General features: G+C 38.0%; 1 pseudogene; it reads right to left on the reverse strand.

Moving 5' to 3' along the window:
- Positions 1-453: 453 nt before the first annotated feature.
- On the reverse strand, positions 454-1929 carry LOC143614445 (putative purine permease 5 pseudogene; annotated as a pseudogene).
- Between the last annotated feature and the right edge of the window lie 9341 nt (positions 1930-11270).

Raw genomic sequence — 11270 nt, forward strand, 5'->3', positions numbered from 1 at the left:
TAAAAATATAATAACAACAAAAGACCAAAAAATAAAATATACAACAAATATTACATCTGATTATTAAGCTAAACAAGATAAAGTAAAAAAAATAAACTCAAAAAAGTTTAAATGAAATGAAGTTATGAATATTAACTATACCAAAGTGAACAAATAAATATAAAATATACTTTATTTATTTGGTTTTTGAGCAGGCATTGGGAATTGGGAAGTGTTTTACACCACATATCAAAAGTCCATTATTTAAATACGTAAAATATACAAATCAATCATCTTCTTTCCCATTTTTTTCCATTCCGTCACTGGCAAGGTTTTCTCAAGCGAGTCACGAGCTTTTTGAAAAGGCAATAAAAAGTTGCAACGGGTCAACCCAACATGACCCGATCCACTTCAACCCATACTAAAAACCTACCTCTAGAACAAGCTGTAATGGTCATTGTTTATATAAGTTACCTATATAAACATGTACAAATAATAAGTAGAATGTTTACAATGCTGCAAATAAGAATAACATATCAGCATACATAACACATAGGCTATCTACAACCATTTGCCAAACAGCCAAAAATCAGGTTTTTAACGAGACATACGCGCAAGCCTTTCGATCATATAGCACATACGAAAAACATCAACTAGAAACACGACTTACAGGGTAACTCGCGTATATATAGCACGCAAATCCCCAAACCGTAACAATAAGTGACAAAATCTTGAATCCACTCATAGGATCATTCATAAGAATAACAGCTGCAATACTCGTGAGAGGCACCCGTATCAAGTTAAGCACACCGGCTAACACAGTCGATGACAAATACAACACTGCGGTCGAACCCAAAACACCCAACTGAAAGGTCACAATGCCCCAAATATCATTATATCATCGTACTCAGTATATCCCACCAATAGCAAAGCTATAGTAGGGTCTGAGGAGGGTAAGATGTAGACAGCCTTACCTCTACCCCATAAGGATAGAGAGGCTGCTTCCGGTGAGACCCCCGGCTCGATCACAATGCCCCAAACAATAACCATATAATAACTACTTTGACCACCTACAAAACTTTTGGCTTCTTTACTCATCCCATTAAAATCATCATTCAACACGACCCCGATTGTGGTAAACACGAAAGCAAGAAACGAGACCGCCACTTGTTGTTCCAAGACAACATGAAACGACCTTCTGTTTAATAGTTTAACAAAAATGAACTCGGATAGAGCGAAGATCAGCCCGTGAAGCGCTGACCCTAAGACGTCCCACATGTAACCAAGCGCGTATTGCATGTTTGTAACGTACGGAAACCTATCAGAATCGGAATCCAAGGCGATTATTATCATGGCAGCGGTGATTACTACTATCGCGTTTATAGTAGACATGTTAATCTTGTTGTGAACGATTAAGTAACCGAATATGGCTGAGAATATTAAGACGGACGAGGCTAAAAGTGAGGCGGTTGATGCAGGGAGATACGCGTATGCGTAAGCATACATGAGATTATCAGCAGCACTTAAAAAGCCCAAACCAGTGTAAGATACAGCAAGTTTTAAAGTCAAAGGAGTTGGTGTGGCTTTGGTGAAGAAGTACATAGGAATGAGGATAATAAGCGGAATGGGCCAGCCCGCGACCGAGACCCATGAAATGATCCATTTGCTTTGGCCACCGTTGGAAAAGTAGAGCCGCGAAAGAAGGCTGGAAGCAGGGAAAGCGATAAGCATGGCTGAACTGCTAATGAGTAAATTATCCAGTATGATATTGGTTTGTTTTTGTATGTTTCTGTAATCATGTTCTTGTAGTCTGTTAATTTGGCATGGAATGATTTTGGAGGTGCTTGTGTGTCTTCCATTGTGTCCCCTAGAAGAATAACATGAACAAGTTGAAATCTGAATTAATCAGAACGCGTTTTCGAATTAAACAAGTTAATTTGTTTCACACCATCAAACGGACGTTTACAAAATACTCAGACGGCTGTTTTGACCAAAAAGGTAAAACCTTGAAAATTATTGGTCAGAGTGTCCGTTTGAACAATATCCTAACGGCCATTCTGACTATGGGGGTTCAAACTTTGAAATTTTTTGGTCAAAATGGTCCTCCGATCTCTATCTGAACGGCTGTTTGAAACCGTGTGGGATTAGATGTCAAACGGTGTATATATTATATAGGGCTGTCCAAAAAGCTAGTGGCTCATTGCTAGCTCAGAAACAACTCGCTCAATTTGGCTCTGTTTGAAACCGAGCTAAGCTGGATCGGTTGTTAACAGCTCAGTTTGGCTAGAATTATTTTACCTTCATTTAATTTTATTATATAAATATTTGTATGTACCTATAAACAAATAGCTTATGATATTTTGTTCAATGAGTTTACTTATTTTGTTGATTCAAATTGGTTTAAAACCATATCCAGTTTGAATACAACACTTTCAATTCTATTTTGTTTAATAAATTTCTTTTTTAAACCAAGCCGATTTTCATCTTGGTTTCAAAACCTAACCGAAACCCAACCTTGCCATGGCAAACTAAACTAAAGGTTCTCCCTAACGTCAAAATTATACGTAAACATTGAAAATTAGATCCTAATAATAATAATAATAATAATTTCAATTCCAAGCACACCCACATCAAACTCGTAATGTAAACTGCAAATTCGCAACACACGATTTAAGGTATTATTAAATTAAAAAGGTGAGAATATAACAAACCCGGGTGTAGTAACGGTTGATGCATCCAGTCGTTGGCCGGAAGAATAAAAAGGTCGTTGATACACGATAAGTAGTCCACCAAGTAGAGGGATTTGATTGAGAAGAAATGGAATTAGAAATATTTCTTTTGTTTGTTTTCCACTTTTCATTTCTATTTCTCTTTCTATTTCTCTAAAACTAGAGAATTTCATTTCTCTTTAAAACAAAAAGAAATCCATTTCTCAGCAGCCTCCTCATAGCATGTCACCACCTCGTCTCCGGCCACCACCTCGTCTCCAAGTCTGCAACCACCACCCCGTCTCCGCCGTTCGCAGTGGTGAACACAGAGATGGTAACCGGTTGATTGTGGTCGCAGGTGGGTGACAGTGGTGGTGGAAATCGGCGGTGGTTGCAGGTGGCTTCTGATTATCATCATCATCGCCACCACAACCACCACCACAAAATCTCCAAAGAGGCAGTGATGACAGATCTGAGCCTCCTTTTTCTATATCTTATGTTCCAAAAATTTGAATCTTTTTAATTTCTTGTGTACTGTGGTTGAAGAAGGGGGTTTGGTGGCGGCAGCCGGTGGTGGTGGGCTGTGGTTGAAGAAAGGGCTGTGGTGGTAGTGCTGGTGGTGTGGGCTGTGGTGGTGGCGCTGGTGGTGGTGGTGGGGCGGTGGTGGTGGTGCTGTGGTGGTGGTGCTGGTGGTGGTGGGGCTGCGGTGGTGAGTGGTGTCAGGTTGGGTGGAGGTGGGGTTGGGTATGGTAGAGTTCTCTGTTTATTTTCTCGTGTACCAAACAAGAGAAATGATTCTCATTCTCCATACCAATTCTCTTTCTCTACAATTCCATTTCCATTTCTATGTCGGTGCAATAGTGTACATCATATATAATTCCCAAGGAATGGTAGGTCTGTGATGCGCCACGTGGCGGGTTGTGGTTGGTGGCATGACTGCATGGATTTAGTGACCAAAAGAGTATGCCCACCAAATATATAATTTGACATTATAAAAAGGTCACATCAAAACAAAAGAAAATGAAAATCTTTCTTGTCGCCTCCACTTATTAAAAGGAGCTATTTAAATTGTGCCATAGAGTCCGGAGTCATTCGGCTGTCCGTTTAACGAGAACTATATATATATATATATATATATATATATATATATTTTATTTAATAGATGAATCGGACATAAACAAAAAAGTTTTATTTGGTAGGCTTTATGGGTGGACACGAACAGAAGTTATGCTCGTTCAATAGTATTTATGAACGTTCGCTAATGTCCGGTTAATAAACGAACCAGACATATTTTGGTTATTATGTTAAGTATTTTTTGATATCATGTGGTATAATTCTGAATTTGTGGGTGAATTTATATGGATTTGTGATTATTGTTTTTGAATTAATATGTAAGCATTTATGTTTGTTTGTTAGAGTCGTTTATGTTTGTTTGTCAATTAGCTCCCGTGTGTTTGTTTGTCTATTAGGGTCCTTTAATGTTCGCTTGTACATTAGTGTCTATTAGCGTCCATTTAAAGTACTAACAAATGGACACAAACATGAATTTTCGTTCGGTAGAGTGTTCTTGAACCGTCCGTTTTTCCAACAAAAGTTAATGGATGAACACGGACAAGGTGTCGCTTGGTTTGGTTTAGTCTGCTTACACTCCTAGTGGGATTTGATAGCTTTTTAATGATTTTATTAAGAGATTACGTTTAAATTGATGAGAGCTAGAGTTTGTTTGGTTACATCTTTTAATGACTCACGGGACCTCTTAGTGGTTAAGTTTCAAAGATAAAGATATGTTGAATGATTCAGAGACTAGCTTTTAATTAGTTAGTCCTTTTATTATTTCACTAAACGATTGTCAAATAACCCCTTCTAGTATTATAAAGTAACTTTATGATGGTTATGTGTTATAGTATCATTTGAGACATTGAAAAAAACTTTAACCTTTTTTAAAAAAAAAAGCTAAAAATGTTTTAGATACCTTATCGTTGATCTCCTGGAATCCTGACAAGAAGAAAACAAAAATTTTAGGCGGGTGTAAAACTTTCATTTAATGAAATTGATTTTATTTGTGTAATGACCTAAGCCATCATTTAAAATCAATTTGATTAAATGTTCCTCAAAAGCAGGGCATGCTTGTCGACAGATCCTGACCAGACATCTTGTTAGATTTGAATTCTTTTTTAAAAAAACTTTATATATAGTTTTATAAAAAAACAATATACATACATAATATTTAAACCAAACTACACCGCTATTAGTGTGGGCTAGTGGTAAAGAGGTGTGACTTCCCACCATAAGGTTATGTGTTCTAACCTCACTTGAGACATTTTCAAGCAAATTTTTATACAAAATGTTTTTTATACAACCCAAATCATAAACAAGTAACACATTTAAAAATTAAATTGTTTAAACCCAACAAAAAACCCCTTTTTTGCTTTCGGCCCAAATTTTTTCGCCGTTGGCCCAAAAAAATTTAACAATTTTCGAAGACATTTTAAAGCCCAAAATACTCCAAGGGCTGTGCAATCGTGCCCCCCCCCCCCCCCCCCCCCAACCTCCTTTCCAAAACGCCCTACTAAGAGATGAAATTTTAGAAATTATCATAGTTGACGACTTACTAATTCAAAACATTTTGGGTATGGGTTTAGACTTTAGGGTATAAAATGTTAATACACAACTGGTGAAATTTTGTATGAATGTGGTATGTGATGAGTTCTTAAGACTCTAAACAAGTTGGAAACAAATAACAACTAGTTTTATACCCGTCTGGTGGACGGGTAGTTTAATGTCATAATAAAAATACTAATTGACTTTGCATTCTAAACCAAAACATCTATTTAAGACAAAAACACAGCTCAGTTTAAATTATGACTTCGTGATATAACAATCCATCTTCTGTCTTCTATAATTTGTTTACTAAATTCTCTAAGGGGATCATCCTCCTGTACAAAAGACATAAAGATTATCAAAAGTTGACTGCATACCTATTAAATTTATTATCAAGATTGTAATATATATGTGCACCTTTGGAGGATGCAGACACGTAACATTGGAGAAATTTTGTAAATACCATTGTCCTCTACCTTCTCGTGGGCTTAATAAAAAAAATATTTTAAGTATTAATTGTAGTTAAAGAATGGTAAGTCATCATCATGTGTAAAATAGGTTAAAAATTGACCCTTTTCTAAATGACCCAAATTTATTTTGCGTATAACTTGCTAGCCAAACACGTTTTGCTCGGTTGATCCTTTTCTAAATGACTGAAACTCATTTTGCTTATTACTTGTCATGACCTGAACTCAATTTGCTTACAACTCGTTTTGAACCGAACCAAAATTGACACTTTTATAAACGATTTGAACCCATTTTTCTTACATCATGAATAACCTTTGAAGCTTTTTTCGTATAGCTTGGTTTCGTGTTACGTGTTGAAACTGCAAACACATCTAGCTAAACGGGTTGGATTAAGATTGATCCGCTATGGCATGTATTTATGTCATAACAATGGTTGGTATTTCTTTGTTTTGGGCCAAAATTCAAAAATCTGCATAACCATACACGAAATAACAAAACTGATCATAATTCCATATATAAATGAATCTAGTTGCTATGTTCACACAAAGAAAGACATACCTCTTTAATAACATGCATGCATATACTTTCATCAGCCCCTTTAGTGTAGGAAACTGTTCACGTATAAAAATAAAACACTTTTAATAAAATGATTATAATACACTGAATCAAACCTATCTAGGAAAGCAAGTAAATTACAATACGAATTACACCGGAAAAAATCAAAATTACAATACAATTGAAATAAAATAATGCAAGAAAGGTGTAGAAGAAGAACGGTGTCGTAGTCTTTGTGGCTGAGGATCGTGTTTTACATGGGGCCCTTAAACCAAATTCCGGGTCTCTCCCCGTTTTGTTTCATAGGGTACAACGGCCTAAACAATATGTACTGCCGGGGAGGGCTCTAGCACCCGAATAGTACCTTAAAGAAAATGATGAAGATGATCAAGAATGTTGGAATTCTTTAGGGAGAAAGTTGGAGAAAACACAAAAGAGAATGTGTTATTTGGTGTGTTTTTGTGTGTCAACAATCAATGAGCTCTCTTGGTATTTATACCAGTAGAAAGTTGAAACCATTCAACCATCGTTAACCAAAACTTTAATTTTTTGACCAAATTAAAGGAACCATTAACCAAAACTTTAATTTTCTTGACCAAATTAACGGAACCATTAACCAAAACTTTAATTTTTTGACCAAATTAAAGGACATTTTAATGGTTTTGACTAATTGACTAACAACCTTGAATAAAATAATTCAAAGTTTAAACATATATATATTTTTTTTCACAAAAATTTTCCAACAATCCCCCACATGTGAAAACAAAACTTATTCATTTCCACATATTTTCCAACATTCCCCACATGTGTAAACAAAACTCATTCATTTTCACATTGAGATCAATCCATACATGCAAGTTTCTTATATTCAATTCAATGGTTGAGCATTGCAGCATAGGTAGGTGTTACCCTTTGAACCTTCCTTTGTGAAGCATACTTAGTCTTCTAGCGGTGTGTAGACACGATGTCTTTGAACATACCCTCATTTATGTAGACGACAATACACTTCACACAACACTCTCCCTGGTTTGGCCAACCCCTCACTATCGTGTCCTATTATGGTCCTGGAACACTAGCCTGATTCTGCGAGAACTCTAGGATTTTTTCCCCAAAATCCATTCGAACCGACCCTAGTTCTCTCTTACATAGGTGATTCTCGCATGAATCATTAAAAGAAATAGGTTTGTTGGTTTTCACAAATCATTAACCTTTATTATGCTTATCCTTACAACATGTGTCATTGATTGGAATGGACTAGGACGCGTGCACACGCAACGCCCTTTACTTTGGTTTGGGGGTACTCCCCCACAGTGACCACCCTTGGTTTCATGATTAAGTTGTCCTATTGAACCTAGATATTGGGATCTCCAGTCAACTAAGTTAGGTTTCCCTCATGTCCCCTTTTCCCATGGGCTTTAGTCCCATTCCTTTTAACGACTTGTTAACTAACTCTTTGCTTAAGCCATTTGTTAACGGGTCTGCAATGTTATCTTTTGACTTCACATAGCCAATCGTGATAACACCCGTTGTGAGTAGTTGTCGTACCGTGTTATGTCTACGTTGAATATGCCTTGATTTGCCATTGTACATCACGCTATGGGCTCCACCAATCGCTGATTGACTGTCACAATGTATGCAAATAGCCGACAAAGGCTTTGGCCATATTGGAATATCTTCCACAAATTGAGGTAGCCATTCCGCCTCTTCACCACATTTATCCAAGGCGAAACTCCGATTCCATCGTGGATCTAGCTATAACCGTTTGCTTAAAAGACTTCCAAGCAATAGCTGCACCACAAAGTGTGAATACATATCCACTTGTTGATTTAGAATCTTTTATATCCGAAATCCAGTTTGCATCACTGTATCCTTCGATCACAGCTGGATCTCGATTATAATGGAGTCCATAGTCTCTTGTGTATCTTAAGTACCTTAGAACCCGTGTTATACTTTTCCAATGTTCCACACTCGGATTACTAGTATATCTACTTAGCCTACTCACGGCATAAGCTAGATCGGGTCGAGTACATGTCATAAGATACATTAGACTACCAATAATTCTTGAGTACTCTAACTGAGCAACACCCTCGCCTCTATTTTTAGATAGATGGTGGGTCGTATCAATTGGAGTTGACGCGACACGCGTGTCATCCTTATTGAATTTCTCAAGAATTTTATCCACATAGTGAGATTGACTCAAGATAAGACCATTTTGGGTTCTAGTAATTTGAACCCCAAGAATCACGTCTGTGAGACCCAAGTCTTTTATGTCAAACCTCGCTTTCAACATATCTTTTGTAGATTTAATCATAGTATCATTACTCCCAATGATAAGCATATCATCTACATAAAGACATAAAATCACATAACCTCTTGGCGTGTCCTTCACATAGACATATTTGTCACACTCATTTAGTTTGAAACCATTGTCAAGCATGATATAATCAAACTTTAAATGCCATTGTTTTGGAGCTTGCTTCTGTAACACCCCGACCAAAGGCGGATTATACATCGGGGCGCCACATATTGTTTCATTACTCGTGACACTATTGGGTGTCAATATTTAATAAATATATTCATTCACGCATGCGCAACGTATACATAAGATATAAATAAACCAACATAAATCAATATATTATAAATCAAAATATTCGAACAGCAATAACTTGTCTTGATACATTTTAATCTAGGTCCAAAAGTAAAAACGTCCTATGTGTCCACAATCTCCAAAACAGCTACTGCAAACCTGAACATGTGTTAAAATAAACGTCAAACACTTGCGTGTTGGTGAGAAATCAAGTTTAATACAATACATAGATAACAATAAATCTGCGCGCAACATGTGTATGTCTGGGTTTCAACAAGGGTGTAATCAGATCGGGACCAACTCTAAGAGACAAGACTGCCAGTGCTCACAATTGAGCTCACAAACAAGACTAACTGTGCAAGTGTAACAAAAGAGAAAATCATAAACGATAGTTCTCCCGTGTTCATCTAATGGTACCATGAAAACTGCGGAATAGACCGACAAGACGGTTAATGACCCACACATACAAATAACAGCCAAGTCTACGTCCTCAACACATGGGATACTGCGCGACTAAAGTTCATAAACAAGTTTAAGACTCTAAGTTTGTATGAACACATGAACATCCCAAAACATTAAAAGCAAAAAGGGATTAGGTACGAGATTACTCACTTGATAAACGATGCGGTGTAAGATAAAGCAAGAACCAACTTTAAACAAGCACAAGTTAACCTATAAATAAGATTATTGTTTTAACGATCGGTTTTAAGTCTTGATTATAAGTTAGCATAATTAATAAGTAAATTATTATATATATATATTACCGGAAAAGCAGGGCAGAACAGGGAGGAAGACGGAGGCAAGAGAGGAGGGAGGCGGCTGAAGAACAACGGCAGAGAGCAAAAAGGGAGGAAGAGAATAAGTGTAGTGTGTGAAGTGTTAAGAAAATAGTACTATATATAGGCAAACCCTAGGGGACACAAACCCTAGAAAAGATCTCCAAAAGTAAAAGAAATATATCAACAGTAAAAAGTTCTGAAAAGTAAAGATATCAAAAGATATGGTAGCAGGGAAAAAGAGAAAAAGGCTGACAGGATTCAGAAAAAGGCATGGGAGAGGACAGATAAAGTTACTGGTTAAAGCATGGCAAAAGCAGATCTCAAAAGATAATGTCAGTCACTTTTTCTACCAACCAATGGGGTTGGTACGCATGCTGCGCCGAAAGTAACTATTCAGACATTAGATAGGTTAGGTCAACAGCTCAGAAGAAAAGACATTTACAAAAGCAAACGGCTAGAATAAACAGAAGATACAAGGGTTAAGCGCGGGAAGGCTGAGTGCGCGAGCGCGAAGGCTGGCACAACAATCCTTAGCGCACTGCGGGAAGAATCACAAATCCTTAGCGTGCTGCGTGAAGAACTAGAATTCTAAGCGCATCGCGGGAAGAACATACATTCTTAGCGCATTGCGGGAAGAACATGCATTCTTAGCGCATTGCGGGAAGAACATGCATTCTTAGCGCGCTGCGAGAAGAGTTCTCTTCACGCATCGCAGGAACAAGATGTCTTCACGCAGGCTTCCATGAAAGGAGTCTGGCGCGTGGAGCTGCAGACATCCTTAGGCGGGAAGAACCAAAGGACAAGCAAAGAGTAAGAGGGAAACAAGGCGTAAGGGCGGGACGGCGACAAGAGGGAAAAGAAGGCGGAAAGAGAGAAGGAAGAGGGAGGGGACGGCGGAAAGAAAGAGAGAGAAAGAGGCGGGAAGGAAATATATATTATTATTATTAAAAATAAAATATAAGTATAAATATTAAATAATAAAAGAAAGAGATCGGGTCAGAGAAACGGGTACCTGGGTCGGGTCGGATCGGGCAGATGTCACAGTCTCCCCTACTTTAAGAAATTTCGTCCCGAAATTTATCTCGAAGTAGGTTGCGCAGAGAACAGGTGCGGGTACTTGATCTTCATTTGATCTTCCCTTTCCCATGTAAACTCGGCTCCGCGCTTGGACTCCCAGCGAACTTTAACAATAGGGATACGACTGCGCTTGGTTTGCTTAACCTCGCGATCCATAATCTCAACAGGCTTCTCAACGAAATGCATAGATTCATCAACTTGAACTTCATCAAGTGGAATGTGAAGGTTCTCGTCAGCTAAACACTTCTTGAGATTGGATACATGGAACGTTGGATGCACATTACAGAGCGCGGGCGGCAGGTCAAGTCTGTAGGCAACTTTTCCCACACGCGCGAGAATCTTGAATGGTCCAACATAACGAGGAGCAAGCTTACCTTTCTTCCCAAAGCGGACAACACCTTTCCAAGGCGACACTTTGAGGAGAACAAGATCACCAACTTGAAATTCGAGAGGCTTTCGCCTACGATCTGCGTAACTCTTCTGTCGGCTTCTGGCAGTCAGCAGATGATCACGGAT

The sequence above is a fragment of the Bidens hawaiensis genome, unplaced genomic scaffold (genome assembly GCF_021521415.1).
Source record: "Bidens hawaiensis isolate Kalapana, Puna unplaced genomic scaffold, B.hawaiensis_p1.1 tig00040020_1, whole genome shotgun sequence".
Taxonomy (NCBI): domain Eukaryota; kingdom Viridiplantae; phylum Streptophyta; class Magnoliopsida; order Asterales; family Asteraceae; genus Bidens; species Bidens hawaiensis.